The sequence below is a fragment of the Nanorana parkeri genome, unplaced genomic scaffold (genome assembly GCF_000935625.1).
Source record: "Nanorana parkeri isolate BGI_ZX_2015 unplaced genomic scaffold, ASM93562v1 scaffold198, whole genome shotgun sequence".
NCBI classification, from domain to species: Eukaryota; Metazoa; Chordata; class Amphibia; order Anura; family Dicroglossidae; genus Nanorana; species Nanorana parkeri.
In genome coordinates, this window is record NW_017306466.1 from 249,481 (window position 1) to 258,847 (window position 9,367).

Genomic DNA, 9,367 nt, shown 5'->3' on the forward strand with positions numbered 1-9,367 from the left:
GATATTCTGAGAGTGCCCCAGCCGGGACAGATCCCGACAATACTATCGAGATCCACCCAGCTGTGTGAGTGACAGCTGGTTCTGCCTATCTAGTGGCAGAGCCAGTTGTGCCCGCCCCCTCCCCCATACATTCCTCCACTCAGCGCTGGAGGATCGGAGAGGGGAGAGGTGAATCCCTGTGGGGAGTGGTGACTGACAGTCACCGCTCTCTGCAGGGAGATGATCGGAATGTGAGCGAGCGACTGTATGTGTTCGCTCACTTCCCGTACAATAGAGCTGACCTGTAACAACTTCTTTGTCACAGGTCGGCTCTAACTATGAGGATGAGGATGGAAATCACTCACCGCATAGTTCTCCTTTAAGCCATAACCCAAGCTTGTAATCTAAAGAATTTGTGCATTTTCTCTAAAGAAAAAGACCACTTTTTGGGAAAAAATTATAAATGCACACAGCAACATAAAAGAAAAAATTGTGCATTAATTATTTTGTGAATTGGAGCCAGTAAATCATCATGAACGCTATCAGTGGATCACGGATACAATTCTCTGGCTCAGGTTTAGTTAACTTATTGAGATAATAGTCTATCACAGGAGTGAGCTTGGAGCGGTGACTACTTTACAACACACACAGGGATTGTGGGGAACAAAAGTAGCCCCCCTACAGAAGGAAGGACAGTGTCAGCACCAAATCAGAGATGATTTCAGGATCTACAACTGAGTGATACACAATAATAAGGTTCAGTATTATTATACTGAACCTTATTATGGTTAAACTATACCATTAAATTCTCCTTTAATGGTATAGTTAAGGTATTTTAATCCCTTTGTAAGATTCCTGAGTTTAGTGTCACTTTCAAACACCCAAGGTTGAGGCTAACTCTAACCTCATCCCTAACACTAACTTATAAAATAACTAAAGTTATTGTAAAAGCTAACAGTGAACTTCTCTTATTTAGTCTCTTTTGGTCTGTTAACTATACCATTAAAGGAGAACTATGGGGTTAAGGCTTTTCCCCATAGTCCTCCTTAGGGTAACGGGAGGACACAAACTAGCTTCCTCCCGTCACCCTAGGCTCAGTATACCGCGAACTGTAGCTCGCGGTATACTAAGGCGCCGCAGCTGAAGCGGATCCCGACAATTGTGCCGGGATCCGCCCAGCTGCGTGACTGACAGCTGGCTCTGCCTATCTAGAGGCAGAGCCAGCTGTACCCGCCCCCTCCCCCGTCCGTTCCGCCAGTCAGCGATGGCGGATCGGAGCAGGGAGGGGGGAATCCAGCCCCTCACCTGTCACGGCAGAGAGCCGTGACAGGATCGAGAGGTGAGCGAACGCCGGTATGTGTTCGCTCACCTCCCGATCTACTGAGCCAACCTGTGACAGTCACATTTTCACAGGTCGCTAGAACTATGAGGTGAGTGAAAAGCACTGACCTCATGGTTCTCCTTTAAAAGTGTTTTGTTTTCACGGGGAAGACAAATTATAATCAGCTTAAACTTAAAATATATTTTTAGATGCTACTAAATGAAAGCAAATGATTCCTTGATCAAGCTGTATTGCAAAAAGCCCAAGTGAACCTTTCTTTTTTTTGCTGTAATGCAGTCAGGCTGCATAAACAGTAAAGGATATGGCAGTATGTTTTTCACATACTATAGTAGCTGCTGTAGTGAAACATTAGGCTACCAACCTTGCTTTGTTATCTGCCAGGGGGCTTAGGATTGAATGGACTGAAATACAAATCTTTGGAGGGTAGAACACCTTCCAAGTATGTATGTTAGCTGTTTTCCTAGACTTACCTAACCCCTAAATTAGCCTAATCTTGTTTTGTTTTGTTTTTATATAATATCTATTTATAAAATTTTCCAAATATCAAATATACATATAACATATAAATACTCATAAATACATACATATAATCATAAACACACATCCAAACAAACATTGACATAGTTCTTTCCCTCCTCCCTATTACATACAGTATACGGTACTTGTCTACATGTAATTCCTCTCATTCATCAATATTTACGTGCCATTAGCGGGGCATCTACTCAATTACAATAATTATTGTATCCCTTATTATTCAAACCTATCCCGCATCTTTCCATATGATCTTCCACTTATGGGTCTTAAAAAATATAAGAAAAGAAAAAGAAGAGAAAAAAAAAGTGGATTGGGGGGGTGGGCGATCAGTGTTCAGGGAATTATTTATTAATTTATATTCCTCTCTCCCAATATCTGATATATACAGGTCTATTCACAAAAGGGTGAAGAGTTTGGAGAAGACAGGAGAAGTGAACAATCTAGGACAACATACCCAATTCAGCTCACTTTCCAGTTCAGCTATATTGTCCTAGATTGTTCCCTTCTCCTGTCTTCTCCTAACTCTTCACCCTTTTGTGAATAGACCCCAAAGTGTTCCCACTTACTCTTCCCTGAGTGTTCCAGTGCTCTTCCTCTTCCCTTCCCCTCCCTCCCATATATTCCACCCCTTAAGCTCTAATTCCCCTTCCTCCTCAAGTGTATTAAATGTGTTATTCCCTTATTATTACATATGTTTATAAATTTCTAATTCCTATATGGTCAACAGTATGGAGGACGTACCTCCCTGGAGACAGTTGATTCCTCTCAATAGTGTACATTCCAGGAGTGTATAATATTATATTATTATTAATAAAATAGCCTAGTTTAACCTTATCATAAAAAAAGTATGCTTAAAACTTAAAGTGTATTTCCACTTTTGCAGCCAAATTGGGATAACACCTATTTTATCATTGTTACATGTTCCCATTCACATTGTATATTCTAAAAAAAATAAAATGCTTTTTTGCAGTTTCAATTGTTTTCTACTTGCTAAAACATTTCTTCACTTCTCCTTCTTTGTAATGTTAACAGGGGTTGTGAGTGGTGAGAGGTTTGTGTTAACCATGTCTGGCTCATTTCATTATAAGTAGTAGATTTGAACACTGCCTGTGCTAACAATGGGTTACATTATTTCAACTCTGGCTTCTCCACTGTATGTTAATGAGTGAAAAACAATCCACTCAGTCCTGAATATTTCTATAAGGACAGATCACTGTGAAGGTGCTGTGCTGTGGATTCAGCCAGTATGCCCATTGCAACAAAACATCTAAAAGATTTAAAAATATTTCTTTAAAAAATATTTTTTGTATGCTGTGTGAATAGGACCATATAACAATTGTTGTTTTCTCAAATTTGACTGCGAAAGTGAAAATACACTTTAACTACCTCCCGGCCAGCCGTTGTGTATACATGGCCGGCCGGGAGCTTTTTGGATGTAACTGGGCGTGTATACACGTCCTGTTAGATCCGCCCACTCATGCACGCCGAGCGGCGTGCACAAGCGGGAGAAGACGCATTCTCGTGTCACTCTCCAGCTTCAGATGCTGGAGAGAAGCTGATGAAGCAGATATCTGCTTCATCAGCTTCTTCAGGGGGGTCCTAGGTGACATTAGGGGTCTTGGAGACCCCTGATGTCTCCATAAAGAGGACCTGTCACCTCTTTTGCTATCACATAGAGGGGTTTCTTAGCCCCCTCTGTGATAGCAATAAAGTTAAGTGGAAAAAAAATAGGAAAAAAATGTAAAGTTTCCCCCAAAAAAAAATTTAAGTTACACATAAAAAAGAATTAAAAAAAGCTTTTTTTTTTTTTAAAGTCCCCACCCCTACATACACACATGTAAACATGCGTCTGGTGCGCATACCTGCGAAAACGACGATTGCGCCCATTACGCCGCACATGTTACATATCGCCGCGAACGTCGGAATGAGAGCAATAGTTCTAGGGTCATCAATCACTGATAACACTAAATTGATGAGCTGTAAAAGCTTTTAAAGCGTCACCTATGGCCAATTTTGGGTATGCTATTTTTTTGCGATTTCGCGAGTGCGCGCAATTATTAAGCTTGACATGTTTGGTGTCTATTTACCCAACGTGACCCCGTCTTTTATATTTTACCAAAAAAGTGGGTAATATTAGTTGTTTTATAACATAATGTAAAAAAAAATATAGTAAAAAAAACAGTGTTGCATGACGGAATAAATGTCAGTCAAAGTACTGCAGCTCTGGATACTGAAAAATGGCCTGGCCAGGAAGGGGGTCTAAACACCTGGTCTTCAAGCGGTTGAGCTTGCTCAAAAAAATAAACCCCCAGCACCTAATCTTGACACACATCCTAACATGAAATCATCTATAACCTACTGCTAACTTTAAAATAACCCTAAAATCGTATCATTAAGAGTCTATTTAAAACTAATTTGCAGAGCCATTTACCCTATGAATCTTTATGAATGTTTGCATTGTGCGCATAGACGCAAAAAGATACATTCTTAAATATATTTTCTTTTCAGGCTCAACGTATTTATTGAAATACTGCATTTTGGCCACTAGAGGAACCTGAAGAGCATAAGATAAGGCACTACACCTTTCACTGACTCCACTGATGGGATACTATTTTTTTCAATGACACTAACTATGGGGCACTTTTCTATCTATGACAACATTGATGGAGCACTATTCCTCCTTCTAACACCAACAAAGGGGTCACTATTTCTTTCACTGACACCACTGATGGAGCACTATTCATCCCACCAATACCATCAAAGTAACACTATTTCTTCCACTGACAACACTGATGGAGCACTATTCATCCCACCAATACCATCAAAGTAACACTATTTCTTCCACTGACAACACTGATGGAGCACTATTCATCCCACCAATACCATCAAAGTAACACTATTTCTTCCACTGACAACACTGATGGTGCTCTATTCCTCACACTAATACCAACGGAGTAACAATATTTCTTCCAGTGACACCACTGATGGGGCACTATTCCTCCCACTTATACCAACAAAGGGGGCAATATTTCTTTCAGTGACACCACCGATGGGGCACTATTCCTCACACTTATACCGACAAAGGGGGCACTATTTCTTCCAGTGACACCACTGATGTGGTACTATTCCTCCGACTAATACCAATGAAGGGGACACTATTTCTTCCAATGACACCATTGATGGGGCACTAATCCCCCCCCCCTCCCACTGAGGTCAACAATGAAGCACTATTCATTCCGTTCCGTTGACATTAACAATGAGGTACTATTCCTTCCACTGAAACCAACTAATGACAACACAAATTTTACGATTTTCTTTCACTTTCAGTGATAACCGTCACCAGGACAAATAGAGAGGGTGAATCTTCCTGATGGGGATACAGACAGCAAAAAAAAACTTGAGAAGTGTTCTAATCCCTCTCCACTCTATCAAAAACTTAAAAAAAGTTTGGGCTTCAGGTGCACCTTAACTAGAGATTATCTGTTACTGAAGAGGAAGTTTCTTGTAGTACATGCCGCAGTTCACACTTAATGATCTGCTTGTTTAATTTGGAGGGATGTGAACATTTGGTTATAATCCCCTCTTTGCTGGGCGATGTGACAAAAAGATGGAAAAGGTAGCTACATCTCCCGCTGACTTTTATTGATTTAAGGAAATGCAGAATCTGGAAAAATAATCTTGTGCAGAATAATGATGTGAGCTGCTCATTGCTGTGCTTATCTCAGGGAAATAACGTGCTCCAAAAAATATCACACTTGACAGTATCCTTTTCACCCTAATGAACCCCTGCAGAAAGGTTTCTACAAAGAACGCCATTGTCGGATCCTGCAGGAATGAAGAATACTGGATATCGATTATCTACTATGTGTGCGTACCTGGAGCCTAGAGCTTTTCACAGCACGTCTTCTCAAACACATTTCTGAAGTTTGGTCTTGGTACAAACATTTGTTTTACCACCAAATTAAAAAGCACACAGGCATTAAAGTCCACCTTTCAGTAGCTCCATAAGTCAGCATTTCTATCATATCACATCGTACTGCAATGGTGTAAATGAAACAAAAACCCTACATTTTAGTATTAAAAAGCAATCCTTGAAATCAAGGCAACTGATAATATGTACTCAGTACTTGGTTTGGGCCCCTTTTGCAGCACTTACTGCAATTACTTTTGCACGATATTCGAATTATTCGAGTTTCACCTGTAAGGCTGACCATGCATTACACAATCTGATTGCACAATCCTTTAGATCCTTTCTTTAGGGACTTTAGATCCTCCTTTTAGATCCTTCCTTTAGGGCAATTAGATCCTCCTTTTAGATCCTTCCTTTAGGGCATTTAGATCCTCCTTTAGATCTTTCTTCTATGGCCTTTAAGGCCTTCCTGATCAGATATTAATTAAATGGATTATTTAGGTTTGTCCTCATATTACATAGTTTTGGTAAACCTCTGTCGTCCCTCTGTTTGGCATACCATCGATTTGACCCCATTAATTAGAAGATACATATTTTTGAATGAAATTCTACTTGTATATGGTCAGCCTAAACTGAACAAATACAATTCTTGTGAAAAAATGAACATGCATTTCATAGGCTTGAACAAAAAAATAAAAAAAATAATGTATAAAAACGCTAGAAATTCCTTTTTTATACTCTTATTATTGCAGGGAAGTGTAAAAAGTGCGGCCAATGTTAACACATTTAGGAACACATAATTGGTTGACTTACATAATGAGCAGATGAGTTCTCATTAGTGACCAGAACATTCTATTTTCCAGTGTCTGCAGATGTGGTAGATTGGTAGACGGGTTTTCCTCAAATCAATAAAAATCAGCAGGCGATATAACTATGTTTTCCATCTTTTTGTCACATCTCCCAGCAAAGAGGTGATTATAACTAAATGTTCCCATTGCTCCAAATTAAACAGACAGATCATTATATGTGAACTGCAGCATGTACTACAAGACCGCCTCTGGAATGCTTCCATTCAGCAAGATGAGATACTTGTCGGGATAATTAAAAGTGCAAAAGTGAAGAGGCTTCACAGATCATCACAGAAATTCTGACCAAGGAGACGTTTAATGGACTATTACAATCCTTAAAATAAGGTCATAACTGTAATAGGAATCATTTTCTTTTGTTCTGTAAGAATGTTTCTTTGTATCTGCATTTAGCTTAAATAATTATATATAATTAGATTTGCTATTACATAGGGGGCTTGTTATTCCCCTATGTGATAGCAATAAAGCTGAGAGTAAAAAAAAATAAAAATTAAAGTAACAGATTAAAAAGAAATGTTTTAAAGTCCCCCACGTGCACGCACATATAATCGCAAATACGCGTCGCATGCACCTACGTGCAAAAACGAAAATTGTGCCACACGTTACATATGATCGCGAGCGTCGGAGTGAGAGCAATAATTCGAGGCCCATCAATCACTGATAACACTAAACTGATGAGTCGTAAAAGTGTTTAAAGCGTCGCCAATGGGACATTTTGGTTATTGTAGTTTCTTGCTGTTTTCTTCAATTTTAAGGCTTGACATGTTTGGTATCTATTTACCTAATGCATTTTACCATAATGTAAGCATTTTATGCACCTGTAAATGCCTACTTTATGTAGACAACCAAAAGCCCTGAGACTCCTGCTGGACACCGCCATCTTGGAACGTGATGTCAGCAGCCCCAGCAGACTCAAAGATGTCACTCAAGTGGCACTTCTTAGCATTCCCCTTTGCTTATCTCCTGGCTGCTACATAAAAGGTGCTGTAGGGAGGTGTGGGCCAGAGCTGTTGGGCCAGCACAGACATTAATTAGACATGCCAAGAAGAGAAGAGGACTATGTCATGTCAAGAGGGAGGAGTAACTGTGGCTGTGCTATCGAATCAATTCTTCCTGGAGGTGGCCAAGTTCCACAGCAAATTCAAAGTATGTGAATTAAAGAAAATGATGGACAGGAAAAATGCTGCAAGTTTGCATTTAAACTACTTGATATTTCTGTGCTTTTATCATCATTTGGTGACAGGGTCTCTTTACATCAGAAGAAACCGGGGATCTATCTAGGGGCTACTCTGCAAATCTCTACATTTAATAAAATAACAAGGACAGGGTAAAGTTCTAAAAATGTATCATATCAAATATTACTTTAAGGCGAACATTACTCTTTAGTATTCACTGAAAAAAAATGTCAATGGAAACTGAACTCTTGCTTAGACTAGTAATAGTTGCTGTTAAAGAAATTGTAAGTGCTTTTTAATCAGATAAAGAAAACCTGAAAATAAAATGAACACAATTTCTCCACACGTTACTGTGCTGCAGGCACAAAGATGATGACAGTGAATTCCCTACTGATTATAATTAGAAGATAAGCATTTGCTCAGGATGCTCAGTAGTATAGCAGTAAGTATCATTGCCTCTGTCATGTCATACAAAGCTGATTAATGGAGTACTCTATTAGGAGAGATGGGGAGACATTCATTATTATTGGACATTAAAGTGATATTAAAGTCAAAAGGATTTTAAAGAAATCACTTACAATGGATGCTGCTTTCTGATGTTTAAAAGTTTTAGTTTCCTGCAGAATTAGCAGGTTTCCTGAGTACTGGCCCTTAGGGCTGCAGCTAACGATTATTTTCAAAATCGATTAGTTGGCCGATTATTAAGTTTGATTAATCGGTTAATCAGATTTTTTTTTTAAAAGGCTCCAGTGATGGACTACTAGTTTGTATTGAGATTGTAGTCCATCATGGGAGCAAGCTTGGAGCGGTGGAAGTAAAAAAAGAGTGTGGTGTGGAATATAGTACATTATACAGCGGCGCAATGCAAAATACCAGCAGCTTTAGAGGAATACAACAAATTGCAGCAATAGTACACTGTAGTGTACTATTGCTGGGATTTGTAGTCCTCTGTAGCTGGCGTTATTCTGCATTGCGCTGTATAATTTATTATTGCTGGGATTTTTAGTCCTCTATAGCTGGTGGTATTCTCCATTGCGCTGTATAATGATTATACGGCACAATGCAGAATACCACTGACCAGTTATAGAGGAACTACAAATCCCAGCAATAATACATTATACATCGCAACGGAGAATACCACCAGCTATAGAGGAACAACAAATCCCAGCAATAGTACATTATACAGGCTGCTTAATGTATTATTGCTGGGATTTGATGTTCCTCTATAACTGCTGGTGTTCTGCATTGTATTGTGCATGGTATCCTGCATTGTAGTGTAGTGTGCATGGTATTCTCCATTGTATAATACGGTGGCACAATGCAGAATGCCACCAACTAATATATATTCTGGTCAGTGGCGTAACAACCGGGGGGGGGCGCCGGCCGAAAATTGCACTTTTGGCTAAATGCCGAAAGTGTCATTTTCCTGCAGATACATCGGTGCGGTGCATCCGTGCTTTCTTTCCTCCCCGCTGGGCGCTGCTCTGTGTCCCAGCGGGGAGGAGAGAAAGTGACAGCCTGCGTGAGGAGAGCGCTGTGAGCGGCCGGTGTCTCTCCTCCC

The 9,367-nt window shown here is 39.8% G+C and overlaps 1 protein-coding gene across 1 annotated transcript in view; it reads right to left on the reverse strand.

Moving 5' to 3' along the window:
- The window catches only part of LOC108786220 (WD repeat-containing protein 64-like), a 125,006-nt gene that overhangs the window by 89,588 nt on the left and 26,051 nt on the right, over nucleotides 1–9,367 (reverse strand). The window lies entirely within an intron of this gene.